Here is a 19,367-nt window from a genome sequence, read left to right as displayed (position 1 = left end):
GAAGGCTAGAAGTGAAGAGCCAGGATTTTATCCAGTCTGTCTGACTCCAAATCCCATGTATACTATACTATATTAGATTAACTTAACTAAGGTGAAAAAGTTGGTTTATGAGTTGATCAGGGTGTTTGGCTTTGGGTTAAGAGTTGAGAGGGGAGGACAGGCTACCCACCATCCAGGGGTGGGGCTCTATGAAGGCATGCACCAATGTCTGAGCAAGAGAACACCAGGAGTGAAACCCACAAAGGTCAAATGGATAATTCCTGTCTAACCTTAAACCATGAGAGAAGGGAAAAGTTAAATCACCAACAAGAAACAGGTCAGGAAACAGCAGGGGTTTCAGGATTAAAAAAAAAAAAAGGTGACACAGGTAAAGGCTGGGGACATGGTAAATCAACATCCCCATCCAAAAAAAGATGTGACCTTAGGCCAGCACAGAATTCCCAGAAATCCGTTACTCCCGCCAAGGAGAAAGAAAAAGAAGTCTGAAGAGTGTGTGTCAATGATAAAACCCAGAAAAATCTGTGTCTTGAACTATATTCTGAAATCCTTCATCCATATCTTTTGTTTTTCCTTTTGTCAGATTCTTTCTTTTGCTAAGTCAAGACATTCATTAAGGTTTTCTCCTTGGGATCAATATTACTGCTGCACACCAAATAATTCTGATCACATGGTAGGTTAGCCCCCTGGACACATAGTAGGGGTCACACTTCCTATTTCTCTTTGGTTAAGTGGAACATGAGGCCACCCCTGGTGAAAGAGTACTAAAGATAAGTCATATGTATCTCTTCCATGCCAGGGAGTTTAATAAATGAACTTGTGACCCACTAGGGGTCTCTTTATTGTAGAGACCAGCAGCACTGAAGATGGTGGCGACTCCACCAATGTGGCCCCCGAGTAACAGCAATTAGTAAAGATCCCCTGCCAGCTGATGATGGGTAAGAAATAAACAAACCTGTGTTATTTTAAGCCACTAAGAGCTGGAGGTTAGTTGTTACTGAAGCAAAACCTAATCTGTCTTCATCAATGGGGCCCTCTTCCTCTTGCTGGTCTAAATCAGAGTTTCTCAGAGTGTGTTCTCTGGGATTCTAGTTCTGAGAGGTTGTCTGTTAAAGGGATTTTAAGGTGAAAAAACTCCGGGGAACACGCACTACCCTATTCTCATCTCAGAAAATACCAATAAACACCTTGAAACAGATGGGAATATACTTTTCTAGACCCTTGGCAAACCTATCTATTCTTAAGATTTCAACCACTACCAATATGCAGCTTATTCCTAATATATACCTCCTACATCTAGATATCCCCACATGGAATGTTCTCCTGGCATTTCAGCTTTAATATGGCAGATCCCAAACTCATAACCTTCCTACAGTTCAACCAATCTCTGTGATTCCCCTCTCTGTGGACAAGTTTGGGGTAGACTTTTCATCCAGGGTTCCCTTTTAAAGTTTCCATGCAGCCACCCTGACTCCTGGTGGTACTGAACAGTGCATTTTCTCTTGAAAAGACTACACTGCTAGAAAGGTGTGTGGTTTATTTGGATGCTCTATTAAGTCCACTCTTCTCAGTGTATTCCACAGATAATTGCTTTCGGGAAGGAGACTTTGCTTGCAATCTCTTTTACAAAGTGGGGAGCTCAGAACTTACTCAGATAATTCCATAGAGAAAGAAGAACAGACAGAACTAAAATCAGCCTAAAATTTAAGATAACCCTTAGAGAGTGCTACCTCTGTACTCGGCATAATGCTAAATGTTTCCCAGTACATGGAGTTTCGTCATTTACTCTTGCCATTTTTATCCAATTTTACAGATAAAAGAGTGAAAGCTCAGAGAGGTTTAGAGACTTTCTGAAAGTACCACAGTAAAACATTGGGGGATCCAGAACAAAAATGTGAGCAATGAGACTCCAGAGCTGTGCTCTAGACTGCTACTTCATTACACCGCGTCCCCAAGGAACATACACGGGCGAGTCTGCCCTTCATGTTCACTGTTATGCTAAGTCCTTCGTAGCATTTTCACACGTAACTCCCTAAATCTGACCTGGGAGGTAAATGTGCTCATTCATGGGAAAACTCATTTCCAGAAAGAAGAATGAATTTGTTTAAGGCTCCCAAGTGGTAGAAACTTCTGTGGTTTCTTTCACTGGGCTGCTTCCTGTGGGGTCCCCTATCCTTCCTTTCTGTCCCACTGACATGTCAGGGAGCTTGCCTAATCCTTCTATGACCAGCTCCACACATTTTTTTTTCATACTCACAAAACTATGTTTCTTTGAAAGCCCATCTATTATCCACTCACTCAACAAGCACAGGGTGAGATTTTACTACATACCAGCCCCTGCTGAGATGATGATGCAGAGCAGTGAGCACAACACAGTCCCTGTCCTCATGTAGCTCACTCTACAGGAGGAGAGACAATAAGCAAATGTAAAGTAAGAGAAGGTGAAACTGAGATAAACAAAGCAGGTTGAAAAAAATGGGAGAATAATGGTAGATGAGCTTTTGAGATGGCCCAAGAAGACTCTTGGAGGCACTGACATTAGAGTGAACACTTAAATCAATCCTTAAACATAGGACTCTCTTTTCTCTCTGCTCCCCCCCCCACACACACTAAACACCAATATACACACACACATGCACACACACATGAACATGTGCATGCTCTGCATTCCTCCTCTGACCTGAGCCATCAGTCTTGGTTGCTTCTGCCTTCACAGCATAAAACTACCAGTTCGCCATTTACTATTCCATTCAGTATTCATGAGCATCATCCTACAAGCTCATTAAAAGATGATATTGCCCAGCAGGTGTGGCTCAGTGGCTGAGCATCAACCCATGCGCACCAAGAGGACCCCAGTTCAATTCCCAGTCAAGGCACATGCCGGGGTTGTGTGCTTGATCTCCCTAGTGCGGGGGGTTGGGGGGGGGGAGGAGGGCAGGGGGAAGGGGTGTGCAGGAGGCAGCCAATCAATGTTTCTCGCATAGATGTTTCTATCTTTCTTTCCCTTCTCCCTTTCCCTATCTCTCAAAATCAATAAAATTATATATATTTTTAAAAAGATGATCTCTGGGACAGAAACCAGTAGGTCTGGAATGGGAGCCTGTGATTCTAAAGCCCAGATAACATGGATGCAGGGTCAGGTCCCAGTGTCTCACCATTTGATTTGTTCTTCCTCTGGCACCTGGGAAAGGCAGCGTCCTCTTCCAGACTAGTGGGGTGGCTCAATGATTACCTTTGGAGTTAGCAAGACTTAGATTTCCAATCCTTACCCATTTTCCCTAAGCCTTGCTTATCTAATCTGTCAAATGGGGGCAATGATACTACCTTCCTTGGGTTGCTAGAAAGACTACGGTACATAATACATGTGAAGCATGTGATACCAAGCTCTCAGGGAACCTCACTAAGAGCTATTTTAGTTCCTGTTCATCTGTCGCATGACACTATCTAACTGGTTCCACACACACACCCCTTCAGAGACCCTAAATAAGCTCTGGAGCCCCCCTAGAATTTTCTCTGCAGCTTCAGAGTCACTGACAAGAGAGAATGGCTTGCCCCAGTTATGCAGAAATCTAGTTTCTGAACCAGAATAGGAGGTGAGGTTGCCTAACTCCCGGATATTTTTTTTTCACTACTTAGTCATCTCTATTCTCTGTTTTTAAGTCATGCCTCCCTGATTTCCCAGGGAAAATGGGGTCCAGACGATGTTCTATTTAGAGACATCACAGTGGTATGAATATAGGTTAGGTCTCTCCAGTCACATTGCCTGGGTCAAAACTGTCTCGATCATCTAGTTATCTAGTTGCAGCATCGCCTTGGGCCAGTACATGCTATGTTATATATATTTCTATATTTAATATATTTTTACTTTACATATATTTATTGTATATACATTTAATGTTACATATTTTTTGAGATAGTAAGTTAAACGTATAGACTAGAGGTTGTTACCACAAACATCTAGTTTCAAGTACCTGTTTGCCAGTTCTATGACTTTGGGCAAGGACTCTAAACTTCTTGAACCTCAGTTTCTTCCATGTCTAAAATGGGAATTATGATATCGGATTCTTCATTTGTGTGTGTGTTAAAATAGATAATCCATGCTTAACATAAACACCATATCCTACATATGGTAGATATTGAACAAGAGTGGTCATCTCTATGTCATAGATCTTGATCACAATTTGCAAGTGCCTTCGACCATCTGGGTTAACTTTGCTAATGTGAGGGCTATCTAATTATAGCTCTGATAAGAAGTTGACTATTTATTTCATGAATCCCAGGGACAACAAACTCAATATCTTGCTAAATAGTATCGGGTAGCACTTATTTTCCAGATAGAAATGCAAACCTCTGCTTCTGAAGAAAAAATTTAGTTTCATCCTATGATGTCTGTATTTGTACTGGGCAATGCTTTCTCACACAGCACCTGTTTTCCACTGATGATAACTATTTTAGGATCCAGTTGGCTGCCCTGTGAATCTGTACCCCAGCACCCGGCACTGGACTGTCGCCTGCATCCTGAGCTGAAGTATTTCAACCTGCTCTCCAGCTCTAACACCTTAACTTATGTCCTGTCTGAACCGGTTTCACGGTTGAAAGGTCAATGTTTCAAAACTCATCTCTAATAAACAGAGGTGCCATTTGAGGCTTTCTGGTATGGGGACACTATTTTGGGCATTTTAATTTACTTTTATATGTTATTTTGTTTAATCCTCACTAAAAGCATCTGAAGAAGATACAGTTTCACCATTTTAAATATGAGGACACTAAGGCTCAGAAGGAGTGGCAGGCCACAGGGTGAGAGGAAACTAGCTGAAGTCACAGACCTAATAAATGTTTTCAATCTAGGCATATGTGACTCCAGATTTCATGGAGGAATAAGGGATTTGGAGGCTAAGAGATCTCAATCCACATCCTTAACTCTACCACTTGTTATATGGCTGGGTAATGTGGGGGAAACTCCTGAAACTCTTTGAGATGTACGTTCCTTATTTATGAAATAGAAACAGGTCCATCTACTTCACAGGGCCATCATGACCCTCTACAAGGATCTGTAATGTGTGCGGCACAGTGCCAGGCCTAGAGCACATGCTCCAAAGATGTCAGTTTCCTGCTTTCTTGACACTGACTCTCAGCAAGTCTTTTATTTTTAATGTCAAAAACTAATGGAATTAGAAGAATTCAGGTAAATGAGTATCTACAGCAATATTATTCTTTAAATGGTTATTGAACAAACACACAAATACTTTCTTTTTTCCAGAAAGGAGAGAGGATGTGGGAAGTGAGGGGATTTTCTTAAGTGCTATGAAAGCAAGGAGACCAGAGAGAAGGGAGTAGAGGCAAAGATGAGCTGGTTTGATGCAGGACTTATGCAGGAATCAGTTGGCAGCTGGCTGAGCTGTAAAGTTGGGAATAAGGTAAGAGGGGTAACTGAGGATGAAAAGTTAGACTTGGGGATGGGTTGAGGAACTGAGGTGACCCCGAGAAAGGATGACTAAGCTCTCAGTGGGTAATGACATGCCTGTATCTAAACATAAAACATTTTAAAAAATCAAACTAGGTGTTTGGTGACTCAAACCTAGGGAGAGAGTCCTCAAACACTGGTGAGAACAAAAACACCACGGAAGGAAGAACATTTTGGGGAAGATTAATTACGTTGGAATAACGTTGTTTATTTTCATTGCTGTAAAACAGCCTTACCATCCAGCATTTTTTTTTCTTTTTCAGGCAGACAGCATCTCCAGGAGGAAACACCCATGGATTTCAGTGCCTCATGCTGAGTTCCATCTGCTGCCATATTACTCAATGGCAAATGGCACCCATATTTTCCCTTGTGGAAAATGTATTTACTTCTTGGGATGTTTAAAAAGCATACTTCTTTTGGTTTATTTGATGTCATAAAGGGACAATCACAGTTAACTCCCAATATATGAAATCTAATGGATTCATTGAACCACTGTTCCAATGTGTTTCTGGAGAAGAGAGGCAGATGGAAAAGATTCCCATCTTTGGACTAACTAGGAAACCACTTACAATAGCTCAGGTCATGGGGCTGCAGAGGAAGGCAGTCAGTGTGCTCTGGGAGTCTACACTTTTGTAGTCTCCCATGAGCTCAGTGGAAGGCTGGTTGTGGGATCTTCAGGAGGCTAAACTGTCTGTGTGTCCAAAGGGGCATGGATTAGGGAGACACACTGGCTCAAGCTGAATTTCTAACTTTTTCACTTACCAGTTATGCGAATGTGGAGCCTGCTCTGAGTACCAGTGTCCTCTCTGAGATGTTTCCATAGTGCTAACAATCTGAATTACCAGGTATGAGGCACTTTGAACAAAGTATTTACTCGGCCAACAGGCCCATAGACAATGCTCAGACAAGAGGAGTTTTTCTTTCCTCCTAATTTTTCTCAATTTTTTTAAGTGGAAAATGAAGGCAGTTATTCCCTGACAGTTGTAGAGAACTGAAGAACTCAAATATAAATTACAAATCACAGTGCTATTGCTACTTGAAAATGTCCTTATTTTGGCATATTGTGGTGTTAAATAAGAATGCAAGCACTTATGGGGTGTTTCTTTTAAAAATATTTTTATTGATTTCACAGAGGAAGGGAGAGGAAGAGACAGATTGAAACATCAATGATGAGAGAGAATCACTGATCAGCTGCCTCCTGCACAGTCCACATTGGGGATCGAGCCCGCAACCCAGGCATGTGCCCTGACTAGGAATCAAACCGTGACCTCCTGGTTCATAGGTTGATGATCAACCACTAAGCCATGTTGGCAGGGCTGGGGTGTTTCTTATGTGCTGGATACTATGCTCGGTGCATTTATTAGTTGTATAAGTCAGAGGAAGTAATACTAGTTGCTATACTAACAGTCCCCAAATAATTATATATATACTGTCCTACCACAATCTAACATGGCTGTGGCAGGAGCAGCTTTCCCCCATCCCCCCCGAGTAGCACCTTTCATCTCGGTCCTCCTTAGGACCTCAGAATCTCCCTCTGGACTTATTTTTTATACCCAACTGGCAATGAGTAAAGGATCAGTGAGTAGAAGATCCTGAGGTCCTTAGCTGGAAATATTCTTTATCATAAGGGTCCCATTCTTCTGCCTAGATTTAAGCACCAATGTCCTCACTTAGAAATAAGGGGCAAGAAGACCATTTATGTTCTCATAAGGAAAAGGAAACATTTTACTGAATATATTGTTTGCCTCTGCTCTATTATTTCATTCAATCTTCACAAACTAGTTGCAAGAGAGGGCTTAGTCTACATACGTTACCAATGGGAGGCTTAGAGCTGCTAAGTCACTTGCCCAAAGTCACACAATTAGCATTGACACACTGGTTCCCCTGATATTAACTTGAACTGCCCACGCTTTGAATTGGAAGCACAGACAGATGAACGTGGAGGGAGGTCCATTAGCATACTCAGATGGGATAGATGGGGTAAGGATCACCCAAAGAAATATTAAACGTTCATAATTGTGGATTTTTAATGTCTAACATCCAACAGCCCCAAATAAACACTACAAGAGATCATCTCCAGAAATAAAGTCTCAGTAAAATTACAATGTGAGAAATATTGAGATCCTTTATGTGCTTAGGACTGAGCTAGAAATACAAACAGCATATGGTTCTAGTTTCTGACTCCCAAAGGTTTTGGCCACGTGGAGAAACTAAGACAAATGTTTCTGTAACACTCAATAAAAATGGCATCATTAGGACAAGAGAACATACCTGCAGACGGCTACATAAACTAATTTTTAAGAGATCAGATCTTTGAGGGAGAGTATCTAGGTTTAAGCCTTGCTTTATTCACTTATTATGCATGTGTTTTGGATGACTTGTTTTCACCTTTCTGAGTCTCAGTTTCCTCACTTGTTAACAGGGAAATTTTAACAACTAATTATTTTAACAACTAATCATAGGGTCATGAGAGAAAAAGATGTCCATATATATAAATAGACAAATATATATAAGAACTATCTATAGTTTTGCTTTAGACAGATGTTTATTAAATATTCATTTTCTTCTTCCCTTCATGCAACAATACTATGAAAAATATTTTAAAAGTACTACCATTTATTATAAGTCTATTATATCTCACTTGATGTGCTAGGTACTCAGATGAGTTATTGTTTGATTCTCACAAGCCTCTTGTTTAAGAGGTAAAGTCACGTGCCTGACATCACAACACAGTTGTAGAGGCCCCGGTGCTCTGGTCCCAGACCCACCTATGCCGCCCATCATCACACTTGGGCTGTGGAGGTCATCCAGCCCAATCATTGGTTGTGTTCTGCTTCTTTAGGGACTCAGAGACTTTCCTTGAATACTTCTGATATTAGAGGGCTCACTCCTCTCTCCAACACTTATAACATCTATCAGGCAGATTCTTGGTTCAAAACTCCTTTCTGTGGGGCAGAAATGTCCCTTCCTATAACTTTTACCTATCAGTCATAGTGCCGCTCTCTGGGGTTCACCCAGAACAAGTCTACTTCTTCTACCTCAAGGCAGCAACTGGGACATTTAAATTAATTCATGATGAGTCTTAAGATTTTCTTCCTTGGCAAAATATTCTCAGTTTTTCAACTTCCCTATGACATCAGGGTCCTTCATCCACAAGTATAGCGACTCCAGGCACTTTCCAATTTGTTAATATTATTCTAAACGTGCTGTGCCCAGAAGCAGAAGTTATTTCCAGTTAGAGGCCAGAACACGGAACAGCAGTCTCTGTCCTGGGCTCAGCATTCTCATTCAGAGGACCTGAGACCCCACTAGCTTTCTCGGCAGCCTTGCTCTGTCATTGGCCCCTGCTTTCCTTGCAGTCATCATATATGCAAAAGCTGGAGGACTTCTAGTCCAGTGTATTAATTACACTTCTAATCCTATCTCTGTTTCAGAAACCTGATAGGCATGATCCATTATCATCCTTTAAATTGTTGTTGGGAATTTTGAGCAGGACTGGGCTTGACCTCTATGCCCTGACCAACACCCTTAAATTCTCCCCGTGACCACAAAAACAATAACCTCCACAGAGGATGAGGTCACACAGAATATTAAAACTGATGCGCAGAAATAGCCCACTATCAAGGGCAGCAAACAGAAGAAATGGTGACTCTGAGAGAGGTAATAAAATAATCTGAAATATATATGTATCGTACTATCAAAGCAAAAGAACTTTTCAAAGGAGAACCTGAAAATTAAACTTGTAATCTGAAATGTATAGAGCCAGCAGAGTTTTAAACAGAAGTTTAGACACAACTGAAGAAAGAATTAGTAAAACAGAAAATACATTTTAGAACTCTGCTTAGCATGAAGCACAGAGATGTGAAGATTTAGAAAAGTTGTAAGAGGGACACCTGATGGGCTGGTCAACCAGGGGCATGTCTTCATGGTGTGGGAGAAACTCTGAAGGTGGATTGCTTGATAAGCCCTGGTCAGTCATTATGCTCCGACCTTCTTTACCCAACTAATATCTTCCACTCATTGTCATTCATCTCACCTTAAACCACCTTTCCTACCCTCCCAATCTATCCTTTCTGCCAAAAAGCACCAGGTCCACCCGAGGGGAGGCAGTGAGTCTGATGCAAGGAAAGATTGGAGATTCCAACAACTGCTTGAACTGCTCAAATAATGATGCATGTCCTAAGCAAGCACCCCCACATGTTTTTGGAATATTCTGAACTACATACAGCTACAAATCTTAAACTTTAAAGTATTCTCAGTTCTCTCCTAATACTCAAACTATATATTATTATTACATTTTTAAACACAGTTATCAGTTTATCCAAGTTAAAGATGACCCAACTAAATAGTTCTGTCCCTTTAAATGTGCCAAGATCCCCAGACAACCTCCACCAGTGAATTAAACATTGGGTGATCCATCAGATAAAGTTATTTCTGGAGTAGTTATAATTTAAATCATTTTTACCAGAATTTACAGGCACTTAAACATAGGTACTGCCTGTAACTGTGCTTTATGGGCAATATAAATGATGGTGGGCCTTTCTCCTCTTTCCCTGTCTGTTCACATCACAGAAAATCATACATAATAACCAGAGATATCTAGCACATAGACCGATATACAAGAAGGTGCTGGCATGGTACAAAGATGGTGGCAGGAAGAAGGGATTCTGTTATCTCTTTCAGGAGCAAGTACTGTTAAGTTGCATAAAAAGCCACATAACTGGCTTTTTATGAACACTTTATGGTATTATTACAAATGTTCATTTACCAAGGTAAAAACCATCTTAAGGAGATCAAACAAGTTGTAAGGTATGGCATTTGGGGGCCGTTATGAGCTGAATTATGTATCCCTCCAAATTCATATGTTGATGCCCTAACCCCTTAGAACAGTGGTTCTCAACCTTTCTAATGCCGCGACCCTTTAATGCAGTTCCTCATGTTGTGGTGACCCCCAAACATAAAATTATTTTCATTGCTACTTCATAACTGTAATTTTGCTACTGTTATGAATCATAATGTAAATATCTGTGTTTTCCGATGGTCTTAGGCCTGTGGTCGGCAAACTGCGGCTCGTGAGCCACATGCGGCTCTTTGGCCCCTTGAGTGTGGCTCTTCCACAAAATACCACGGCCTGGGCGAGTCTATTTTGAAGAAGTGGCGTTAGAAGAAGTTTAAGTTTAAAAAATTTGGCTCTCAAAAAAATTTTAATCGTTGTACTGTTGATATTTGGCTCTTTGACTAATGAGTTTGCCGACCACTGTCTTAGGCTGTATAGCCTAAGACCATCGGAAAACACAGATATTTACATTACGATTCATTAACAGCAACAAAATTACAGTTATGAAGTAGCAATGAAAATAATTTTATGGTTGGGTGTCACCACAACATGAGGAACTGTATTAAAGGGTCGCGGCATTAGAAAGGTTGAGAACCACTGCCTTAGAACCTTGAATGTGACAGTATTTGGAGATAGGGTTTTTCAAGAGGTAATTAGGTAAAATGAGGTCACAGTGCTAGGCACTAATCCAATAGGACTAGATGTTCTTTTAAGAAGAGAGGATTAGCACAGAGACAAACACACAGACTAAGGGGCAACCATGTAAAGACATAACAAGAAGGCAAACCATCTGTAAGGCAAGGAGTGAGGCCTCAGGAGAAAACAAACCTGCAGATACTGTGATATTGGGCTTCTAGCCCCCAGAACTATGACAGAGCCAGTTTCTATGACTTAAGCCATTCAGTCTGCATTACTGTGTTATGGCAGCCTGAGCTGACTAATACTGGAACCGACAACACATCTTGGACAGGGCTGGAACGAGGGGGTTCAAGGTAAGGGAGGCCCTCATACCATCGCTACAAGGGCATCATTGGGCTTGCATAGCCCCATGAATAAATACCTGCTTAAATTTCTACCTTAGGCCTTTTGTTGCCATACCCTAGTCCTGCCTCAAACAGCTAACAAGAGACCTTGCAACAAACTCCCCTGCAAAACCTCACAAAAGAGGTATTTAGACAGGTTGAAAATTTCTTGAAATTCCCTGTATTTAGCCAGTTAGGTCCTGTTTTCATTAATTCACTGAAAACACTTCGAGTGCCTATCATAATTGCAAGTATTCTGTTAGCTTCTAAAAGGGACTATCAATCAAAAGAGAATTATTAAGCACCAACTATACACTAGCACAATGTCAGGCCATTACAAAGAAGATACCTCAATAGATAATAGGGAGCTTTCCTTGGACCCAGATGCTGAGCTTGTTTCCATGTGAGACACACAAAGTGAAAAAGGCATGGCTCTGCCCACCAATGGCTTACCATCATTCTGTGGAAGCAGATATGTCAGCAGTAACTCTAGCACAAGGCTTATATTATAATAAAGAGGCAGAAATACTGAAATACTTCATAGGGGCACAGGGAAGAAGTAAATATGTTAACTGAACGGAACTACGAAGGCTTTTGTGGAAGATGTGGGTTTTCCGTGAAACTTTGAACTTTTAAGCAGAACCTCACAGGAGAAGATGGGGAATGCATCTTGGCTACAAGTCCTCAAAAAAGTACCTATTTCCTGTGCATCCCTGAGTGATAACACGTGACAAGGAGGTGACAGTTTTGCTGGCAGAGGTGGGAATTAGATGGGCCTGCACACGGTGAGAGATGTATGACATGAGAGGCCTTACACAAGAGGGGGATGTTCCATAAACTGGATGTCTGGGTTCATGCAGTTGACATCCCTGGATCTTACTCTTCTTTTCCATAAAAGTGGGGGTCATAATAAACCACTGGATTCCAGACTTCTGGATTTCATGACCTAATACACTTTACCAACATCAAGAGTGGAGTGCAACATCTTTCCAATGTGGCCAAGTCAAGCCTTTAAAATGCCCACTATGTTCTGATCTCATCTTGCTAGCCAGTGGACTACACCTGGGAACTACCCTAGGGTCCAAGGACTACCTGCCTCTAAGATTTGACCTCTGGGAGGGACAATGCCTATTATTTTGGAGGATTCCAAAATCTAAATCATAACTTGTAAATGGGTGGTCCATGGGCTGAATTTGAGCTATGGCTGGGTTTGGTTTGGATTGCTATGCGTTTAAAAAGAATTTGCATCAGAAGCCAACAGTGAAAAGTGGTTAAATTCATATAAAAATCCAGATTTCTCACTGTGTAAGCGTGTGTTTTAAATTGAGTTTCTGTCAACCTTGCCTGCCAGTCATTGACAGGACTGCTCCTCCTCCAGGGTGGGTTTTCCAGGCCCCTCCCAGCTGTGCATCCCAGTAAGGTATCTGTCTGGCCTCTAGAGGTCCCTGGTTGAAATCCTATACAGTGGGACCTGGGTACGGTTATTCTCATCAACAGATGTCAGTTCTTTCATCAATGAAATGGACATAATGTGGGGAATAAGTGAAAAGATGAATATGAATTCTTTGGAAGCTGTAAGTACTGGACTAGTGCAAAGTTATAATAGTTTATAGTTGATGATGAGTTTGGGCCACTCAGACTCTTTCTCACAAGGTTACTGAGTCAGTCACTTAGAGGTACTGGAGCAAATGTGGTTTCTACTCGGAAGAGTAAGGTTGGGCAGTGAGGAAAACACAGTAAAAGTGGTGGAAATTCAGGTAGTGCTTGTCTCTGAGAAGGTGAGGTAGGCAGAAAAGCTGGGAACTAAAAGAGAACACAGGAGCCATCATGATAAACCTACTGGTGGTTGGTTACCATTATAGCTAGTAACAGTGATTCTTACTATGCAAAATTCTCCTGTAATACTGACATCCAACAATGTAACAATCACAAGCTCCATTACTAAAGGCCTCATCTGTGCCAGGAATGTGCTGGGGGTTTATTCAACTTAATTCCAAACATAGTTATTGAGGCCCAACCATGTGCCTGAAACTGGGGACACAATGATGCCTAAGGCAGGCAAGGACCCTGCCCTCATGAGGTTGAGTGTGGGAGACAGATGTTAAACAGCTGTATTCATGAAACCCTTTTTTATTATCAATGTAGTAAGTGCAGAAAGAGGAAGTTCCTTGTGCTATTGGGGTGTATAATAGATGGATCTCACCTACTCTCAGAGGGTCAAAGAAGACTCCTGAGGAAGGAACATTTAAAATTAAACCTTAAAGATGTATAGAGTTAACAGGTGGCAGAGGTAGGGAGAGCTGTGTAGGCAGAGAGAGCAGACTTATATGAATTATTCTTTTTAGGCCTTGGGAGGATTATTCCAATTTAACAGATCAAAACCTGTTAAGAAAGACTGAGTTAAACCGTAAGCTACAATGTTGAGATTGGACCCCAAAGCCATGAGCTCTCTCCTTAGTTTTGTCAGTCTTCTATTCTCTACAATTTACAGCATTTCTTACCATTACAAAAAAGAATAGATAATTTTACCGGGACATTTCCCCCTCTCTCATTACCTAGTCAAGTCCTAATCCTTGCTGGAATCACATTTTATGAGTCTGTCATTTATAGTAATCTTTCCCTCCTCCCCACACCCCAGACTATAAACTTGACAAAGGCCGGTCAAGTATGCTTTGGTTCAGTATTCCTCTTCATGACTATTCCCAGGCCTGCACATACTAGGTGCTCAATAAATACTTGTGTGTGTGTGGGGGGGGAGAAATCAGCAGATATGAAGCAGGAAACACTTGCCAGAATCTGTGAGCAAGGATTTAGACTTGAATTTTCCCCAGCACAGACAAGAGGGAGCTGTGTATAATTTTCCACAAACAGAAGATCAATTTTTGCTGTGACAGCACAAGTCCAGCCTGGTGGGGAAAGTCAAGTCACATGTCTGCCCCTGGTGTAAAGTTGTAGATTTTTGGCAGATGCATTCTACCATTTTGGCTGTCACATTTGTATTTGTGTGTGTGTGTGTGTGTGTGTGTGTGTTTCTTCTCTGATAGTCTCCTTCTGTTTCCGTGGAAAAAAGCCAAGAGTTAAGGGGGGGGGGGGATAGGGAGAGAATCAAAGAAAGAACTAGCTATTCAAGTTCCATCAGAAGCGATCAAGGGATTTTCTTTATTAGAGGCAAAAGACTTTAGAAGCAGTACCAATAATCGTAGCCGTGGAAACAATAACAGTAATAGCAATAATATAACCATAGATTAATCCTGTCAACAATTTAAACTCACTAAGCATTTACTGATTACTTGCTATATGCCAGGACCAGTATTATTATTATTTTTTTAATTTACAAAACCATCCCATAATTCTAGTGACCAACTTGTGAGGTAGGAAATACTATGTCCATTTTACAGATAAAATAATTGAGATGAGGAAGGAAAGACTATAACATGATCAAGATCATCTGGCTTGAAAACAGAAAGAGCTATAATTTAAACTCAGGCCCATGTAACATCTCCTCCCTGTAACACACTTTCTCTTCCAAAGGAGACTGACCATTTCTAGGCTGTTTCTCATTGTTTTGGGGCAAAGAGCCTTTAAGAAGGATGATTTGATTTTCCTCTTGACTTGATTCCACAATGATGTTTCTATTTTATTTGGTTGAACTATTTAGTAAGGACTTGGTCCTGGTTCCACATTAGAATAGTATTAAAGTATTACAATCAGACTTATAAAATTACCGGGGCTATATATAATAAACTAGCCTGAAAAATACTAGTACAGCTTTCCTGCTGATTGGTAAGTTCAAGAAAAGAGGTTGGATCTCAATTCAAAACTCAACTGCACCATTTTATAGTTGCATTAATTGGGGACTAATACTTTAACCCCTCTAAGTGTCTATTTCTTCCCATAAAATAAGGCAATATCACTTCATCTCACGATCATACTATGAGGACTAAGAGAATCAATGTCCATAAAATCCCTCATCAGCAGACAGGCAGCACCTGTTCATGCCTCTCCTCCTCCTTCTTGGATTCTGCCTCGAATTGTTTGAACCACTTTCCCTGACATCTCCCAAGAGCTGCTCTTCCAACCTGCACCCTTTCATGTGGTCTCCCTCGAGTCTTTGTCCAGCTATGCACTACACTGCTCCTTTAACCTTTCTTTTCTCATAAATCAATCACACCACCAGTCCTCTTTCCTCCACAGAGTGATTTACTTTATTTCTTCCCCTACTGGAGGCAGAGCAGGATGTGAAATGTAGTCACACTCATGGGAGTTGTGGGAGAAGAAAGATGTGGGCTCCCGGGAAGCTACGAGGAGCTTAACTGTCCCATCAGAATTGGGGGCTTTGTGGAGGAGGCTTCCCATGCCTCACCATGCTCTTTCCCAAGGTTCCCAAAATCAGGGAGGAGGCCAGCAGGCCAGTTTCTGGATCAGCACAGGATATGGTTGTAGAGACGAAGGCACCTAATCGCTCACCTCCTTCTGACATGCTGCCTTCAAACCTGGGGTGTTTTCCTCCTTGCACTCTGTCAAATGTGGTTTTAATCAGCGGCAACCACAAAAAAACAAACTTGAGGATTTTTTTTTTTCTTTTCAATTTCCACGGCTGAATAACTTTGCAGGGGCCTATAAGAGGCTAGTTCGACCCTCCAAGGTGCAGACGAGCAGATGGAAAACAGGTGGGTTGTGAACCAAGCGCTGGCCATGCACGTCACTTCTCACAGCGGCAGTGAGCCCACTGATGCCAGAGGAGGCACAGTGCACGTGGCTGCTCAGCTCTGAACCCGTCCCAGCCCTCCACTCCCCGCTGCCAACCTATGGCCGAAGGTGCTGCCACAGCGAGCTCAGGAATACACAGCTGTGAGCTCTCCGCAAATAAACTCCTTTACTGGCTCCCTGCTACTTAACGCAAATTCAAGATTTACTGCAAGACTTGCAAGTTCCCTAACTGCACCAAATTCTTGATGCCTTATACCTTGATCTGCCATTCTTGCTTTGCCCACATGGCTAAGTCTGACTCATCCTTCAAAACCTTGCTCAGAATCCGCCTGCCAGGGACCCTCTGGTCTCTCAGACCATTGCGTTTCCTCAGAATTTTCACAGCTTCTCCAGGTTTGCCTTCGGACGCTATTCATACCCTCCTGTATTGTAATTATTTACTTATTTATCTATCCTCTTAGACTGTGAGTAATTAGGGGATGGAAATATGACCTATTTAGCGTGGTCCTGACTCATGTGAAAACTACATGTTACATAGCAATAAAAACACATGGGCTTGGAGTGGAATAGACTTGGATTTGAATCCCCCTCACTGCCATTTCCTCTCTAGGTCATGGTGGGAAAGTTACTTCACTTTGCTTAGCCTCAGTTTGCTCATCTGTAAATTAGGGACAGTACATACGAGACCCCCCTCATAGCACTAAATGAGATAATGCCCGCAGAGTGTGTAGCGCAGTTCTTGGCACACAATGAATGCTATTATACTTACTATAAATATTAATTTTGGTGCTCTGCAAATGTTTCGTGGGTGAGCGGTTGCCATGAACCATGACGGTAAATGGTTCTAACGAAATGGACTGAACCCAGGCTTTTGCCTGAAACACCATTGACCTAGGAATAACTCTGAGGCTTTGAGCTGTTCATTAGACTTTATTAAAATTATTTTAACCTTTGGTGGTTGCCAGAGCCAGACATGCCGGGGAGCTGAGGTTGGCCACAATGAGCTGTGTCTTCCCACGCATCCCCACCTCTGGCAGAGCCATAGAGGGGCCCGGGCGGAGGGCCAAGGGAACATACTCCTCACTCAAACCTGCACACTGACGTGTGTCTTTTCAAAACTGGCAGAAAGGTTCAGCTGTTTGGATCTTTGGGTGACACTGAGTCTTTTAGCTTAAAAATATCTACACACGCCCACCTGACTCCAAAAACCTGGTCTGAACCCAAGTACAGGCCAGTCTGACCTTGTGTTGCCCTACGGAGAAGAAATCCCTGACTCTCATTACCTTCTGTGGAGGTGGAGTTTATCATCAGCACCACCACGAGCCTACCACCGGGTAAACGATCCCAGGAGTTCTTGCTATAGCCATGATTATCCCCAAGTTCTATCTCGAAGGGGGATTAGAGGTCTCCTGGCACTGCAGTGAAGGGCTCAGGACCTTACTGTAGGGTACAGAGTTACTTACTTTTCCATGAAGGCACCTGATGAGCCTACTTCTGAGGGGTTTCTCCTTTCTCCCCTTGTCCCTGCCTGGCTCCAAGTAAAGTTTCTTCTGTTTTATTGCCCACGGTCCAGTTGCCTTCTCTTCATTCACTGTGGGTCAGAATCAGCCTTCACTGCCTTTGAGAGGCTTACCTTAATTATATCTAAGCTCATATCTAAATAAGGTCACATTCTCAGGTTCCAGTGGACATATCTTTTGGGGGGTCCACTATTCCATCCACGATGCTTACCCCTCTTTACCCTTGCCTGCCTATCTGCTACCTGCCTTTCAAGTCTCTTTAGGAATGACTCCCTTTTGGAATGTTTACCTTAACATAGACTCAAGTTAGTTGCTCCTCTGAGCTCCAATGGAGTACCATCTTTTGTTTTGTTTTGTTTTTTGGACATTAGCATGTAAGGTGTGTAAGTGACAGACCAGGACTAGGCTGAGATATTTCAAATCACCACCTCTCATGGACTAACTTGTGTCTTCCCCAAATTCATATACTGAAGCTTAAATCCCAATATCTCAGAATGTGACTGTATTTGGAGGCAGGGTTTTTAAAGATGTAATTAAGCTAAAATAACATCATTAGAGTGAACTGTAATCAAATATGACTAGTGTCCTTATAAGAAGAGAAAATGTGGCCAGAGATAGTTACAGAGCAAAGACCATGCAAAGACACAGAGAGATGACCACCTGCAAACTAGACAGAGGTTTCAGGAAAAAATCAACCTATGGACACCTAGATCTTGGACACAGAACTGTGAGAAAATAAATTTCTGTTTTTGAAGCCACTTACTCTGTGGTGCTTTGTGATGCAGCCCTAGAGGGTTAATATACCACCCAAGAGAAAAACTACTCATGATGTGTTAAAAAATTGACATGGGATTTGGAGTTAGAGTAGTTTTCTAACTATTTGGGCAATGTGCTCAACCTGAGTCTTATATAGAAAATATAAATAAGAACTTTTTCCTTCGGATTTTCTTAGGGCCCTGAAAACTGAGGTCTAGTTATTTGTGCATATGTTCATTTCTTCCACAGTCACACATGAGGTGACCATGACTGTTATAGGTGCTGAGCACAGATCACTGAATATGATTAACAGGGTCACCACTCATGTGGCGGCCACATTATAATGCAGGGAAGAAAGACACAGCAAAAGAACAAACAAGAAACATCAGATAATGAAAGGCGTGACAATGAAATTCAAGGAGTGATGTGATAGGATTTTGGGGGCGAGGGGGCTCTTCTTGAGATTGGTGACTGATTTGATTTGCTGTCTAAAACTTATTAATGTAATCCTTATTAACAGCCATTAACAGCACCCTCAAGCCAAGCTGTTTTTCTTTCAACAAAGCAAATAATTTGGTTTTGCATCAGTGTACGACCTCTCCATTGTGTTAACATGTCACTGTGTTTTACAGACATCTCACTAAATCTTATCAATAACTTTGAGAAGCGTAGGTCAGATAGCAACCCATTTCCTAGGTATGCAAATAGATACCCATAGGGTTCAACTGTCACACCTACCATCAGTGACCATCAAGGAGAGAGCTGGCATCAAATCATTCAGTTCACATTTACTGACTAAGAGCATAAGTATTCTAGAAGAAAAGATAGGGGAAAAACTTTATGACACTGGTCTGGGCAATGATTTCCTGGAGATGATACCAAAAGAACAAGAAACAAAAGCAGAAACAGACAAATGGGGCTACATTAAATTAAAACACTTTTTCAAAGTAAGGCAATATATGGAATGGGAGAAAATATTTGCAAATTACATATGTGATAAGGGATTAATATTCAAAATATGTAACAAACTCCAACAACTCAAGAGCAAAAGAAATAAATAT

Source organism: Cnephaeus nilssonii (assembly GCF_951640355.1).
Source record: "Cnephaeus nilssonii genome assembly, chromosome: 14".
NCBI classification, from domain to species: domain Eukaryota; kingdom Metazoa; phylum Chordata; class Mammalia; order Chiroptera; family Vespertilionidae; genus Cnephaeus; species Cnephaeus nilssonii.
The sequence above is the reverse complement of the archived record's forward strand: the minus strand, read 5'-3'. Positions refer to the sequence as shown.